We start from the raw sequence: 17,435 nt of genomic DNA on the forward strand, positions 1-17,435 counted from the left end.
AAAAAATTGCTTGCTAAAACATCATTTTTGACGAAAGAAAAATTATTTTTTATTTTCACGGCTCTGCGTTGTAAACGTCAGTGAAGCACTTGGGGGTTCAAAGTGCTCACCACATATCAAGATAAGTTCCTTGGGGGGTCTAGTTTCTAAAATGGGGTCACTTGTGGGGGGTTTCTACTGTTTAGGCACACCAGGGGCTCTGCAAACGCAACGTGACGCCCGCAGACCATTCCATCAAAGTCTGCATTTCAAAAGTCACTACTTCCCTTCTGAGCCCCGACGTGTGCCCAAACAGTGGTTTACCTCCACACATGGGGTATCAGCGTAATCAGGAGAAACTGGACAACAACTTTTGGGGTCCAATATCTCCTGTAACCCTTGGGAAAATAAAAAATTCTGGGCTAAATAATTATTTTTGAGGAAAGAAAACTTATTTATTATTTTCACGGCTCTGCATTATAAACTTCTATGAAGCACTTGGGGGTTCAAAGTGCTCACCACACATCTAGATAAGTTCCTTTCGGGGTCTAGTTTCCAAAATGGGGTCACTTGTGGGGGTTTCTACTGTTTAGCCACATCAGGGGCTCTGCAAACGCAACGTGACGCCCGCAGAGCATTCCATCAAAGTCTGCATTTCAAAACGTCACTACTTCAATTCCGAGCCCCGGCATGTGCCCAAACAGTAGTTTACCCCCACATATGGGGTATCACCATACTCAGGAGAAACTGGACAACAAATATTGGGGTCAAATTTCTCCTGTTACCCTTGGGAAAATTAAAAAATTCTGGGCTAAATAATTATGTTTGAGGAAAGAAAACGTATTTATTATTTTCACGGCTCTGCATTATAAACTTCTGTGAAGCACTTGGGGGTTCAAAGTCCTCACCACACATCTAGATAAGTTCCTTTCGGGGTCTAGTTTCCAAAATGGGGTCACTTGTGGCTTAACAGTAGAAACCCCACACATCAGGGGCTCTGCAAACGCAACGTGACGCCCACAGAGCATTCCATCAAAGTCTGCATTTCAAAACGTCACTACTTCACTTCCGAGCCCCGGCATGTGCCCAAGCAGTGGTTTACCCCCACATATAGGGCATCAGCGTACTCAGGAGAAACTGGACAACAACTTTTGGGGTCAAATTTCTCCTGTTACCCTTGGGAAAATAAAAAATTGCAGGCTAAAAAATCATTTTTGAGAAAATAATTTTTTTTTTTATTTTCATGGCTCTGCGTTAAGGTACCTTCACACATAACGATATTGTTAATGATATCGTTGCTATTTGTGACGTAGCAACGATATCGTTAATTAAATCGTTATGTGTGACAGCGACCAACGATCAGGCCCCTGCTGGGAGATCGTTGGTCGCTGAATAAAGTCCAGAACTTTATTTCGTCGCTGGACTCCCTGGAGACATCGCTGGATCGGCGTGTGTGACACCGATCCAGCGATGTCTTCACTGGTAACCAGGGTAAACATCGGGTAACTAAGCGCAGGGCCGCGCTTAGTAACCCGATGTTTACCCTGGTTACCATGCTAAAAGTAAAAAAAAACAAACAGTACATACTTACCTACAGCCGTCTGTCCTCCAGCGCTGTGCTCTGCACTCCTCCTGTACTGCCTGTGATCCGGAAAGCAGAGCGGTGACGTCACCGCTCTGCTTTCCGGCTCCCAGACAGTACAGGAGGAGAGCAGAGAAGCAGAGCGCAGCGCTGGAGGACAGACGGTTGTAGGTAAGTATCTAGTGTTTGTTTTTTTTTACTTTTAGCATGGTAACCAGGGTAAACATCGGGTTACTAAGCACGGCCCTGCGCTTAGTTACCCGATGTTTACCCTGGTTACCGGCATCGTTGGTCGCTGGAGAGCGGTCTGTGTGACAGCTCTCCAGCGACCAAACAGCGACGCTGCAGCGATTCGGATCGTTGTCGGTATCGCTGCAGCGTCGCTAAATGTGAAGGGGCCTTTATAAACTTCTGTGAAGCACTTGGGGGTTCAAAGTCCTCACCACACATCTAGATTAGTTCCTTTGGTGGACTAGTTTCCAAATTGGGGTCATTTCTGGGGGATCTCCAATGTTTAGGCACACAGGGGCTCTCCAAACGTGACATGGTGTCCGCTAATGATTGGAGCTAATTTTCCATTTAAAAAGCCAAATGGCATGCCTTCCCTTCCGAGCCCTGCCGTGCGCCCAAACAGTGGTTTACACCACATATGGGGTATCAGCGTACTCAGGACAAACTGGACAACAACATTTGGGGTCCAATTTCTCCTATTACCCTTGGCAAAATAGGAAATTCCAGGCTAAAAAATCATTTTTGAGGAAAGAAAAATTATTTTTTATTTTCATGGCTCTGCGTTATAAACTTCTGTGAAGCACCTGGGGGTTTAAAGTGCTCAATATGCACCTAGATAAGTTCCTTGGGGGGTCTAATTTCCAAAATGGGGTCACTTGTGGGGGAGCCCCAATATTTAGGCACACAGGGGCTCTCCAAATGCGACATGGTGTCCGCTAACAATTGGAGCTAATTTTCCATTCAAAAAGTCAAATGGCGCGCCTTCCCTTCCGAGCCCTGCCTAGTGCCCAAACAGTGGTTTACCCCCACATATGAGGTATCAGCGTACTCGGGAGAAATTGCCCAACAAATTTTATGATTCATTTTATCCTATTGCCCATGTGAAAATGAAAAAATTGAGGCGAAAAAAATTTTTTTGTGAAAAAAAAGTACTTTTTCATTTTTACAGATCAATTTGTGAAGCACCTGAGGGTTTAAAGTGCTCACTAGGCATCTAAATAAGTTCCTTGGGGGGTCTAGTTTCCAAAATGGGGTCACTTGTGGGGGAGCGCCAATGTTTAGGCACACAGGAGCTCTCCAAACGCGACATGGGGTCCGCTAACGATGGAGATAATTTCTCATTCAAAAAGTCAAATGGCGCTCCTTCCCTTCCGAGCCTTACCATGTGCCCAAACAGTGGTTTACCCCCACATATGAGGTATCAGTGTACTCAGGAGAAATTGCCCAACAAATTTTAAGATCCATTTTATCCTGTTGCCCATGTGAAAATGAAAAAATTGAGGCTAAAAGAATTTTTTTGTGAAAAAAAAGTACTTTTTCATTTTTACGGATCAATTTGTGAAGCACCTGGGGGTTCAAAGTGCTCACTATGCATCTAGATAAGTTCCTTGGGGCGTCTAGTTTCCAAAATGGGGTCACTTGTGGGGGAGCTCCAATTTTTAGGCACACGGGGGCTCTCCAAATGTGACATGGTGTCCGCTAAAGAGTGGAGCCAATTTTTCATTCAAAAAGTCAAATGGCGCTCCTTCCCTTCCAAGCCCTGCCGTGCGCCCAAACAGTGGTTTACTCCCACATATGAGGTATCAGCGTACTCAGGACAAATTGGACAACAACTTTCGTGGTTCAGTTTCTCCTTTTACCATTGGGAAAATAAAAAAATTGTTGCTAAAATATAATTTTTGTGACTAAAAAGTTAAATGTTCATTTTTTCCTTCCATGTTGCTTCTGCTGCTGTGAAGCACCTGAAGGGTTAATAAACTTCTTGAATGTGGTTTTGAGTACCTTGAGGGGTGCAGTTTTTAGAATGGTGTCACTTTTGGGTATTTTCAGCCATATAGACCCCTCAAACTGACTTCAAATGTGAGGTGGTCCCTAAAAAAAATGGTTTTGTAAATTTCATTGTAAAAATGAGAAATCGCTGGTCAAATTTTAACCCTTATAACTTCCTAGCAAAAAAAAATTTTGATTCCAAAATTGTGCTGATGTAAATTAAACATGTGGGAAATGTTATTTATTAACTATTTTGTGTCACATAACTCTCTGGTTTAACAGAATAAAAATTCAAAATGTGAAAATTGCGAAATTTTCTAAATTTTTGCCAAATTTCCGTTTTTATCACATATAAACGCAGAATTTATTGACCTAAATTTACCACTAACATGAAGCCCAATATGTCACGAAAAAACATTCTTAGAACCGCTAGGATCCGTTGAAGCGTTCCTGAGTTATTACCTCATAAAGGGACACTGGTCAGAATTGCAAAAAACGGCAAGGTCTTTAAGGTCAAAATAGGCTGGGTCATGAAGGGGTTAAGCTGTATGGAACAGCTCTCAATGGGTTGGGTGTAACATACAGGGGCATCAGGTAAAAGAAGTACCGTATACTCAAACAGTGGTGTGTGTGTGTGTAGATTAGGTATTTGTTGGAGGTATGCACTAGGAAATCTTCCCCACTTGTGTGACAGACACTGCAAACTGCAGCAGGAGTTAGACAATGTCCATGACATCTTTCATTAAAGATCTACACTAGTCATTAGTCCTAGAGGAAAATTCACCAGAAGGGCCTGACCTTCTTACACAGGAATGCAAACTGTGACCCTAGAAGCACTGGGGCAGAACATCCAAATGGCTTCAAGACAAGTTTTCCAAAACCAGGTTCCTGGCTGTCATTTTTAGCATACAGCTGCTTTCACACCAGTGTACTTTTCATCCGTTCTTACATCAGGTTTTTTTTTTTTTTCTTCTGTAAGGCTACATTCACACGAACATGCGGAGACCGTACAGTACATGGAACAATGTTAATCAGGGTGTTCGTTCATTTTCCCATATGGACAACAGACTGTGTGAATAAGGCTGCCGTCAAACTATCAGTATTTGGTCAGTATTTTACATCAGTATTTCTCAGCCAAAACCAGGAGTGGGTGATAAATGCAGACGTGGTGCACATGTTTCTATTATACTTTTCCTCTAAGGCCATGTTCACACCATCCTTTTTTCCATGCGGAATCGCCGCGATTTTCCCGCTGCGGGTCCGCAGCAGTTTTCCATGCAGGGTACATTACAATGTACCCTATGGAAAACAGGAACTGCTGTGCCCACATTGCGGAAAATCCCGAAAAAAGCCGCACTGAATAGCTGCGGTAAAAAAGAAGTACCATGTCACTTCTTTTTGCGGAACTGCAGCAGTTCTGCACCCATAGACCTCCATTGTGAGGTCAAACCCGCAGTAAAACCCGCAGATGAAAAAAAATATCTGCGGGTTTTCTGCGGTTTGTGGTGCAGAACCGCTGCAGTGTGGCTGCCCCCCCGTGCTCCGACTCTCCCCCCCCCCCCCCTTATACTTACCCGGCCACCCGGTGTCCGGCCGGCCGTCTTCTCCCTGGGCGCCGCCATCTTCCAAAATGGCGGGCGCATACGCAGTGCGCCCGCCGAATCTGCTGGCCGGCAGATTCGTTCCAAAGTGCATTTTGATCACTGAGAGAGATTATATCTCGGTGATCAAAATAAAAAAAAATAGTAAATGACCCCCCCCCCCCTTTGTCACCCCCATAGGTAGGGACAATAAAAAAATAAAGAATTTTTTTTTTTTTTCCACTAAGGTCAGAATAGGGGTGGGGGTAGGGGTAGGGGTAGGGTATTTTCAGCCATTTTAACCCTAAAAACTTCCTAGAAAACACAGACTCTGCATAGAAAACTGCATCAAAAAACGCACCAAAAAAAGGACCTGCGTTTTCTGCCAAGAGCTGCGGTTTTTAGTCCTGAAAAAAAGAGGGAAATCAGGAACGTGTGAACATAGCCTAATTGTTCCACTCCTGGTTTTGGCTACAAATACTGATGTAAAATACTGCTAGTGTGATGGCAGCTTAATAGCAGTATGGGCTAGTCTCTGATTTTCAGATAAATAAGCAATGTGTGCGCAATAAAACAGACGCAGTCCAGACATCCATGTGACATTCATATTAATGGATCCATTGCGCTTATTAACAAACGAAATTGTATTTGGCCTTGTATAATTTTTTTAATTAATGTATAGATATATAATCTTTATTTATTTTTTTTTTTTATGTGACATGGGTGTCAGAAGTGGACAAAATAGTTTATGGATAAAAATGGTAATTTTTTTGCCCTTCATGCTCGTGCCTTAGGCCCCCTTCACACGTCCGTATAATACCAGTTCCGGTGTCTTCAGTGTTTCGGATCAGTGTGCCATCCCTTTTTTTTTTTTTTTTCGGTATGGCTGAAGAAAAATCAGTTCCATAGCTTCTTCTTCTATACTTTGCAATGTTATGTACAAGCACACGGACGACACACAGATGACTTACGGATGCCATCCGTGTGCTCTATGAATTTTAGATGGACCCCTAGACTTGTATTGGCCCTTGTTATTTGTGTTGCTGGTAAAAGAAACATACATGTCTCTGTGTGGTTTGCACAGACACACGGTCCTTGTAAACACACGGACATGTGTGCTCCACCATAGATCGGTACGTGTATCAGTGACAAAAGTAAACGACACGTGAAGGGGCCTAAGGCTGCCGTCACACTAGCAGTATTTGGTCAGTATTTTACATCAGCATCTGTAAGCCAAAACCAGGAGTGGAACAATTAATAATAATAATAATAATTTTATTTATATAGCGCCAACATATTCCGCAGCGCTTTACAAATTATAGAGGGGACTTGTACAGACAATAGACATTACAGCATAACAGAAATACAGTTCAAAACAGATACCAGGAGGAGTGAGGGCCCTGCTCGCAAGCTTACAAACTATGGGGAAAAGGGGAGACACGAGAGGTGGATGGTAACAATTGCTTTAGTTATTCGGACCAGCTATAGTGTAAGGCTCAGGTGTTCATGTAAAGCTGCATGAACCAGTTACCTGCCTAAGTATGTAGCAGTACAGACACAGAGGGCTAATACTGCATAAAGTGTATGAGAACATGATGCGAGGAACCTTTTTTTTTTTTTTTTTTTTTTATTATAAATAGGCCACACAGGGATCGTTAAGTTAATGCATTGAGGCGGTAGGCCAGTCTGAACAAATGAGTTTTTAGGGCACGCTTAAAACTGTGGGGATTAATCGTATTAACCTAGGTAGTGCATTCCAAAGAATCGGCGCAGCACGTGTAAAGTCTTGGAGACGGGAGTGGGAGGTTCTGATTATTGAGGATGCTAACCTGAGGTCATTAGCGGAGCGGAGGGCACGGGTAGGGTGGTAGACTGATACCAGGGAGGAGATGTAGGGTGGTGCTGAGCCATGGAGTGCTTTGTGGATGAGGGTAGTAGTTTTGTACTGGATTCTGGAGTGGATGGGTAGCCAGTGTAATGACTGGCACAGGGTAGAGGCATCGGTGTAACGGTGTAACAATTAGAGGAAAAGTAGAATAGAAACATATGCACCACTTCTGTATTTATCACCCACTCCTGGTTTTGGCTTACAAATACAGAGGTAAAATACTGACCAAATACTGCTAGTGTGACGGCAGCCTAATACAGAGCTAATGTGAGGCTACTAACATGGGTGCACAAAATGCCAAATTAACTACCTGTATCCATTTTGCATAGCGAAAACACTAGTGATGAGCGAATATTCTCGTTACTCGAGATTTCCCAAGCATGCTCGGGGGTCCTCCGAGTATTTTTTTTAGTGCTTGGAGATTTAGTTTTCATCACCTCGGCTGAATGATTTACAGCTATTAGCCAGGCTAAGTACATGTGGAGGTTGCTAGGGAATCCCCACATGTAATCAAGAAGGCTAGTAGCTGTACATCATCCAGCTGCGGCGAAAAAAAACTAAATCTCCGAGCACTAAAAATTACTCGGAGGTCACCTGAGCATGCTCGGGAAATCTCGAGTAACGAGTATATTTGCTCATCACTAGAAAACACCCATTGTGACCGAAAACAGGTTGATGAAAGTGAGAGACCATAATTAGGAAAGGGTGCAGGAACTTTGGGCTCACCGAAACAAGCGTGTGTGTATATATAGCGTATCGGACGGATGCTATTGGATGTTTGGTTTGACTGCTATCCAATAAATCTTGTTCTATGGAGAAGAGCTGATCAGTTTTTTTTTTGTTTTGTTTTTTTTCTCATGACAATTCATCAATGTTTGGTCCTTGTGTCCATTTTCATCTTGTGTGCCCACAATTAAAATTTTGACGCTGCATTAAAAACACTCAATAATAGGGTTGAGCGAAACGGATCGTTCATTTTCAAAAGTCGCCGACTTTTGGCAAAGTCGGGTTTCATGAAACCCGACCCGATCCCTGTGTGGGGTCGGCCATGCGGTACGCGACTTTCGCGCCATTTTTTTCAGCCAATGAAGGGGCGTGGGCAGAGTGATGACATAGGCGTCCACGCCCCTAAGACCTATCGCCATGTTGTCGCTTGTGCGCTGTAGCGATTTGCAATGTGTAACACCAGCTTTTCAGTTCAGGGACGGAAGAGAGAGAGAGAGAGAGAGAGAGAGAGAGAGAGAAATCCCATTGGGTTTCGGTCGATCCTCGACTTCGCCATAATCGGCCGATTTCACTCGACTTTTGAGATAGTCGGGTTTCGCGAAACCCGGCTCGACCCTAAAAAAGTCAAGGTCGCTCAACCCTACTCAATAAGAAGCCGAGATCTCAATCTGCACATGCGCCAACAACCAGCACCCTCTACTGAAGTGAAGCGCCAGGTCAGTGTGCCCAGCAGGGACTCCGCTCCTAGCTCGGGGCAACAACATCTGTCCACTCCTGCTGTCTTATGACGTAATTGTGACCCTGCTCCTGTCTCCTGTTGCCCCTGACCATCGTCGCCAACCACCCTGTAAACTACATTCGGACTGAGACGCACTGGCTGTAACCTCCGACATGCCTGATCCTTGTTAAAAAAAAAAAAAAAAAATGTTTTCCCTATTTATCCTCCTCTAAACTTGGGGATAGCTGTCAGCCAAACGATCGGCTGAACAATGGTATTAGCCGACAGCTACTTATTGGCCTTAGGCATGAGTGGGCAGGTGCATAGCTGGCGGGATGAATTTACTACTATTACAATTGGGGTTACGTTTATGGTACAAATCTTGCCATTGATCTCAATGCTTTTCTCCATGGACTGTCACAGATGCAACAAATTTACTAAAAGGCATATATTTCTAAATCAATTTAGCGGCCTTTTTTTTTTTTTTCAACATAAGCTGGTATACACACCACTATGACTGTGCAAATGTCACTTCTTACCTGACCGCATCAGTCTGTGCCACAAAAGCATCACCATTTTGTCAGTATGTTCTACTTTTTCCCTTATATATAACTCTTTCCAATTGATTAACATAACATTAATATAAAAAAATGGAAAATAATCTAATAAACCAGGAAACACTAATACTCCTCTGTAACCACAACATGGAACATGTCTCAGCCCCTGGGTTGATGGTCTAGACATGATACGTAGCTATGGCCAAAGGGTTAAAAATACATTGCTGGAATATTCATGTTTTCAGACACATGGTGACACGCACAACTATCATTTTATGGAGGAAGATCAAATATGGAAGAGAAGGAGTCACTGATGTCACAGCAACGCAGACCGTGGAGATGTAACAGTATGGCCACTGTACCGCCATGTGTCATTAATGGAGGATTACGATGTTTACTTGTGTGACATTACTGCTGCCCTGAACATCTGCCTGACAGCGGGAGAAGGGATCACACAAGCAAAGACACATCTACAGTCTATATATACATATATATGATTATATACTGGCCGATCATTGCATTATGGTCACATGGAACATCTATGAGTCCAAGGAAAAAAAAATGCATGGAACTTCACAACAATTATAGAAATTCCAACATGGCGGGAACTTTTACAATAGTATTTTTCTTCATAAAGAATAACAAAAAGTCAAAAGCAACAATGCCTTTCGGCTGAAAGTGATCCAAAGTTGGCGATTCCTCCTAGACTTGTACCCTAGATTGTCCGTGGGTCTCCTGATCCGAACTCATCAACCTCATATATGCCCTTGACCCCTCAGCATTGGCCGTGGGGTTGTCTACTATTCCGACAACCTCTCAGTCACCATAGTTCTCCTATGTAATATAATAGCTGAAAATCGGCAAAGATTCCGCATCCCTTGTATGTAAATGGCACAAAAATAATATATTTACTCCCAATGGAAAATTCCATGTAGATTTTGGCACCAGGAAAAAAAATTCAGTAAAAATAAAAAATGTCACATTAACCAAACACATATCGCAACCATAAAACTGCGCTCCTGCTGCAAAAGTCCGATCATCAGGCTGAGGTTTCTGCTGCGGACCCTGTAGTAATTACAATATGGAATCCAACAGCCTGACGTAACCTGACTTACATGGCGGGCACCTACAATATTCCTGTAGACACATGTACATTACTCCGCCGTCCCGGGAGAGTCCATAGAAGTGACGGGAGCGTCTCCTGAGCGACATCTTCTACATACATACATACATACATACATACATACATACATACATACATACATACAGGCTAGCCGGATCCATCAAAAAAACGGATCCGTCGCATCAGTTTTTCACAATCTGCGCCGGATCCAGTTTTTCCAACATTCGCCGGATTTAGCCTGACACTGAAAACCTGATGTATTAAAGTAGCCACTGCACACCGTGATATTTCCACACTGATAGCTTCACACTGGAAACACCACACCAACAGCTCCACACACTCCAAGATAAACAGGGATAATACTTGTTCTCATTCACAGCACATATCTTGGGGTCAGGCTGAGGCTTCTGCTGCGGACCCTGTAGTAATTACAATATGGAATCCGACAGAACCTACAATATTCCTGTAGACACATGGACATTACTCCGCCGTCCCGGGAGAGTCCATAGAAGTGACGGGAGCGTCTCCTGAGCGACATCTACATAGGTTACAGCCTCCCCAGGAAACCAATGACCCGGGTGCACACCCTGACATCTGCCCGCACGTCACCCATGTACCGTCCATGACCAGCACACAACATGGCATCCTATGAGAGATAAGCAGTCTGCACAGGGCTGCTCAGTGACACCACCATATACCGGAGCCTAGAATTAGGAGCACAGCCTCCTGTCCTGGCCGCTGCATACAAGCCCCCATTATTGTACACCCTGTGACAGGATGGCCCCCTCCCCCAGCACCCTGCCTGAGGAAGCAATGACAGCCAGCAAGTCAGCAGCCGGCAGAGGACTGGGACAGGGAGAGGCTGACACATGGAAATCCCTGCTGCACACACAAGTCCAGGCCTGGCACAGCACTGCCCCACTCCTGAGCGCCACATCGCCTCAGAACAGGCGCCCCCGAGGCCTGGGCCCCAACTTCTCCCGGCTCTTACCTTCTGGTGCAAGTCTGCAGGGTGACAGCTATGAGGGGACAGGGAGAAGCCGAGGAGCGCAGCCTATGGATGATGTGCTGAGAGTGAGGAAGAAGGCGGGTCTGGCTGTGGTGCTGGGTGTCACTGAGCCGGCGCTGGGGGAGGGGAGCGGGAGGGACCGGGAAACTTGTCAACTTTCCTCCTCACTGCTGCCTGCTGGGCACAACTGCCCACTGTGACAACTGCCCACTATGACAACTGCCCACTGTGACAACTGCCCACTATGACAACTGCCCACTGTGACAGCTCCACACTGAGAACTGCCACTGTGACAACTCCACACTGACAACTGCCCACTGTGACAACTGCCCACTATGACAACTGCCCACTGACAACTGCCCACTGTGACACCTCCACACTGACAACTGCCCACTGTGACAACTGCCCACTATGACAACTGCCCACTGTGACAACTGCCCACTGTGACACCTCCACACTGAGAACTGCCACTGTGACAACTCCACACTGAGAACTGCCACTGTGACAACTCCACACTGAGAGCTGCCCACTGTGACAACTCCACACTGACAACTGCCCACTGTGACAACTCCACACTGACAACTCCACACTGACAACTGCACACTGTGACAACTCCACACTGACAACTGCCCACTGTGACAGCTCCACACTGACAACTGCCCACTGCGACAGCTCCACACTGACAACTGCACACTGTGACAGCTCCACACTGACAACTGCCCACTGTGACAACTCCACACTGACAACTGCCCACTGTGACAACTCCACACTGACAACTGCCCACTGTGACAAGTTCAACTGCTCACTGACATCTCCACACCGACAGCCTCACACTACGGCCGGGGTCAGATTTGCGTGTGCAATGTGAGAAGCTCGCCTCAATACCCGGCACTCGGGAGCGGAGTGTGCGGCTGCATATATTTCTATGCAGCTGAATGCTCCGGTCCCCAGGTATTGAGGCGAGAGATTTGCGTGAGTTTCACACATTGCACATGCAACTCTGACCCCGGTCTACAACTCCACACTGGCAATTGCTCAGAGACCTCTCCATAATGACTGATTATCTCAACAAGGTGACAACTCCACATTGACAATTCTAAACTGACAAGTCAATACTGACATCTCCACACTAATAGCTACACACAGTGACAACTCCACACAATGACATCTCCACATTCACTGCTTCACATCATGAAAATTCCACTTACATTTCCACACTGTGACTTCTGTGCATAGTGACAACTCCACATTGACAAATCCACACAGTAAGGCCGGGTGCCCATGATCAGGAACTGCTGAGGGTTTGACGCTGCGTATTTATTCAAAATCAAACCCACAGCAGCGAGCTGTGACAGTGTAGTGGATGGGATTTTAAAAAATCGAGACACCTGTGGATCACTTGCGAAGATGGACATGCAGCACGTCTTTCAAGGTTGCAACATGACAACAGTTGTCTAGTTTCCGCAAGAAAAATGACATCAAGAGCAATATATTGGACACGGTAAATTCAGTGAACACATGCGGATTTACCTGCGTTCAATAGACAGCAGCGGTTTGGACGCAGCACGCTAGTTCCGGATCACGTGTACCCGGCCTAACACCAGACTGTGAAACATCTAGACCAATAGATTCACAACGTGACAACTCCACAGAACAACTCACAATGACAACTCCACACCAACATGTCTACGATGGCAGCTTAGGGTATGTGCACACGCTGCGGATTTTGTTGCGGATCCGCAGCGTTTCCGCAGCTGCGGATCCGCAGCAGTTTCCCATGCATTTACAGTACCATGTAAAGCAATGGGAAATGGAAACGCAGCAGTTTAATTTCCGCAGCATGTCAATTCTTTCTGCGGATTCCACTGCGGGTTTGCCCCTGCTCCAATAGAAATCTGCAGGTGACAACCCGCAGAGGAAACTGCAGTAAAAACCGCAGCGGGTTTTCACTGCGGATTTTGCAAAGCTGCTGTGGAAAATTCCGCAATGGAATTCCGCAGGGTGTGTACTTAGCCTTACACTGACATTACACCAACAGCTCCACACTAAGACAATTCCACACCAACAACCTCAAACACATAATTCCACCCCGACAGATCTGCATTGACACCCTCGCACTAAGGCTATGTTCACACTTTGCGGATTTTGCTGCGGATCTGCAGCGGATTTGACCGCTGCGGATCCGCAGCAGTTTCCCATGAGTTTACATTACAATGTAAACCTATGGGAAACAAAAAACGCTGTGCACATGCTGCAGAAAAATCAGCGCGGAAACGCTGCGGATTACATTCCGCAGCATGTCACTTCTTTTCTGCGGATTTTCACCTGCTCCAATAGAAAACTGCAGATGAAAATCCGCAGAAGAAAACGCAGTAAAAACCGCGATAAATCCGCAGTAAAAACCGCAACGGGTTTTCACTGCGGATTTTGGAATTCTGCTGCGGAAAAATCCGCAGTGGAATCCGCAAAGTGTGAACATAGCCTAAGGCTACTTTCACACATCAGGTTTTTTGTTTCAGGCTAAATCCGTCTCTTTGGAGAAAAACCGGAACCGTTTTTTCCCCCATCGACTTGTACAGGGTGGAGCGCGGTAATTTGCTGATTTGGGAATGAAATAAAAAAATTATGATCATTAGAAAAATGTATTTTATATTTTAATTATACTGAACAGTAATGGAATTTTTAAATTACATGGTTTTAAATAGTGTATCTGGCAAATGTCGACCTTCGCTATCCACACACTGCTGCATACGTTTTCTGAAGTTTTCATGAACTCTAACAAGCATGTCCACTGGTATTCTGCCAATTTCAGCTTCAATATTGTTCCTTAGGTCTTCCAAGGTGTTGGGACGGTTGATATACACCTTAGACTTCAGGTAACCCCAAAAGAAAAAATCGCATGGGGCTAAATCTGGTGAGCGTGCTGGCCAGTTCACATCTCCCCTCAAAGAGATAAGCCGTCCAGGAAACATTTGCCTCAAACAATTCATGGTAACCCTCGCTGTGTGTGCAGTGGCACCATCCTGTTGGAACCATGTATCCTCTAGTTCCATTGCCTCGAGAGCCGGCTGAAAATAATCCTGTATCATAGACAAGTACCGTTCGGAGTTCACAGTTATGGCACGACCATTATCCTGAAAAAAGTAAGGACCAATGATGCCTACTCGTGATATGGCGCACCACACAGTGAAAATGAGGTGAAAATGTGCCTCATCAGAAAAAAACACAATTGCGTCACGGGGTATCGTTGCTAACATGTCTTCACAAGAGGTCCGCCATGTCAAATAGTCCCATGTTGACAAATGTTGGACCACGCACATTTTATATGGGTGAAAATTCAGTTCATCATGAATGAATCCAGTACAAAACTACTACCCTCATCCACAAAGCACTCCATGGCTCAGCACCACCTTACATCTCCTCCCTGGTATCAGTCTACCACCCTACCCGTGCCCTCCGCTCCGCTAATGACCTCAGGTTAGCATCCTCAATAATCAGAACCTCCCACTCCCGTCTCCAAGACTTTACACGTGCTGCGCCGATTCTGTGGAATGCACTACCTAGGTTAATACGATTAATCCCCAATCCCCACAGTTTTAAGCGTGCCCTAAAAACTCATTTGTTCAGACTGGCCTACCGCCTCAATGCATTAACCTAACGATCCCTGTGTGGCCTATTTATAATAAAAAAAAAAAAAAAAAAAAAGGTTCCTCGCATCATGTTCTCATACACTTTATGCAGTATTAGCCCTCTGTGTCTGTACTGCTACATACTTAGGCAGGTAACTGGTTCATGCAGCTTTACATGAACACCCGAGCCTTACACTATGGCCAGTCCGAATAACTAAAGCAATTGTTACCATCCACCTTTCGTGTCTCCCCTTTTCCTCATAGTTTGTAAGCTTGCGAGCAGGGCCCTCACTCCTCCTGGTATCTGTTTTGAACTGTATTTCTGTTATGCTGTAATGTTTATTGTCTGTACAAGTCCCCTCTATAATTTGTAAAGCGCTGCGGAATATGTTGGCGCTATATAAATAAAATTATTATTATTATTATTATTATAAGAATCCGGCGGAGAGAACGTCTTGAAATGCCAAGAGCAAATGATTGCTTCCGAGCAGAGCGTTTCGGAGATTGCAGTACTGCTGCTCTAACTCTCTCGATGTTTTGTGGTGTTGTAATCCTTCTCTCAGGTCCCCTTCGTACACATGACACATTCCCTGCTGATCTGAATGCATTCACCCAATTTACAATTGATTGCCGTCAAGGAAAACGTCCGCGTGGAGGAACAGCGAATTGTAAACGAAAAGCACGCTGCACTGCAATGATCGAGTGGGCATTTGAAAAATACGCTTCAACACAAAATGACCTCTCCTCACGTGTCCACTGCATGATGGCAACTGAAAGGCAGAGGAATACAAATCTCCCATCAGCCACTGTAAGCCACACCCACTCTCCCCTCTCTTCGACCGACAGTGCCGCCACAGCATGCAGTGCAAAAAAGCAAATTACCGCGCTCCACCCTGTATTAGCGCCGGATGGCCCGGCGTTTCTTCCGTGTTTTTTTACGGATCCGGCAAACATTCGATTTCGGCGTCTGGAAAAAACATCTACTGTAACGTTTTTTGTCTCCGGCGAAAAAGCCTGAAGCGCCGAATCCGGCGATTCCGGCTGTTTGCTAGAATGGAAGCCTATGAGAGCCAGAAGGTGCTGGATCCAGAAAAAGGCGGATCCGGCGGCCTGATCTGGTTTTTTAAACTGAGCATGCTCCAATATTTTTTTTTTTTTTTTTAATCCAATAATCTACATAGGCTAGCCGGATCCGTAAAAAAAAAAAAAAAACGGATCCGTCGCATCAGTTTTTCACAATCTGCGCCGGATCCAGTTTTTCCAACATTTGCCGGATTTAGCCTGACACTGAAAACCTGATGTGCTTCATCCTGTAGCCACTGCACACCGTGATATTTCCACACTGATAGCTTCACACTGGAAACACCACACCGACAACTCCACACACTCCAAGATAAACAGGGATAATACTTGTTCTCATTCACAGCACATATCTTGGGGTCAGGCTGAGGCTTCTGCTGCGGACCCTGTAGTAATTACAATATGGAATCCGACAGAACCTACAATATTCCTGTAGACACATGGACATTACTCCGCCGTCCCGGGAGAGTCCATAGAAGTGACGGGAGCGTCTCCTGAGCGACATCTACATAGGTTACAGCCTCCCCAGGAAACCAATGACCCGGGTGCACACCCTGACATCTGCCCGCACGTCACCCATGTACCGTCCATGACCAGCACACAACATGGCATCCTATGAGAGATAAGCAGTCTGCACAGGGCTGCTCAGTGACACCACCATATACCGGAGCCTAGAATAAGGAGCACAGCCTCCTGTCCTGGCCGCTGCATACAAGCCCCCATTATTGTACACCCTGTGACAGGATGGCCCCCTCCCCCAGCACCCTGCCTGAGGAAGCAATGACAGCCAGCAAGTCAGCAGCCGGCAGAGGACTGGGACAGGGAGAGGCTGACACATGGAAATCCCTGCTGCACACACAAGTCCAGGCCTGGCACAGCACTGCCCCACTCCTGAGCGCCACATCGCCTCAGAACAGGCGCCCCCGAGGCCTGGGCCCCAACTTCTCCCGGCTCTTACCTTCTGGTGCAAGTCTGCAGGGTGACAGCTATGAGGGGACAGGGAGAAGCCGAGGAGCGCAGCCTATGGATGATGTGCTGAGAGTGAGGAAGAAGGCGGGTCTGGCTGTGGTGCTGGGTGTCACTGAGCCGGCGCTGGGGGAGGGGAGCGGGAGGGACCGGGAAACTTGTCAACTTTCCTCCTCACTGCTGCCTGCTGGGCACAACTGCCCACTGTGACAACTGCCCACTATGACAACTGCCCACTGTGACAACTGCCCACTATGACAACTGCCCACTGTGACACCTCCACACTGACAACTGCCCACTGTGACCACTCCACACTGAGAACTGCCCACTGTGACAACTGCCCACTGTGACAACTCCACACTGACAACTCCACAGTGACAACTATCCACTGTGACACCTCCACACTGAGAACTGTCCACTGTGACAACTCCACACTGAGAACTGCCCACTGTGACAACTCCACACTGAGAACTGCCCACTGTGACAACTGTCCACTGTGACAACTCCACACTGACAACTGCCCACTGTGACAACTCCATTGCACACTGTCTTCTTATTCATAGAGTATATAAGACCCCGAGTATCCTATTTAAAATT

General features: G+C 45.9%; 1 protein-coding gene across 14 annotated transcripts in view; it reads right to left on the reverse strand.

Moving 5' to 3' along the window:
• The window catches only part of MBNL2 (muscleblind like splicing regulator 2), a 257,926-nt gene extending 240,993 nt beyond the window's left edge, over positions 1 to 16,933 (reverse strand). For 3 of the 14 annotated variants that reach the window (XM_069758021.1, XM_069758018.1, XM_069758022.1), the window contains exon 1: positions 11,146 to 11,248. The gene's annotated coding sequence lies outside the window, so the exon portion shown is untranslated. Of the gene's footprint in view, positions 1 to 11,145; positions 11,286 to 16,830 lie in introns of those variants that run through there. The other 11 variants (XM_069758031.1, XM_069758025.1, XM_069758033.1 and 8 more) reach the window with 7 other exon arrangements.
• Positions 16,934 to 17,435: the final 502 nt, after the last annotated feature.

This window comes from Ranitomeya imitator, chromosome 3, assembly GCF_032444005.1.
Source record: "Ranitomeya imitator isolate aRanImi1 chromosome 3, aRanImi1.pri, whole genome shotgun sequence".
NCBI lineage: Eukaryota > Metazoa > Chordata > Amphibia > Anura > Dendrobatidae > Ranitomeya > Ranitomeya imitator.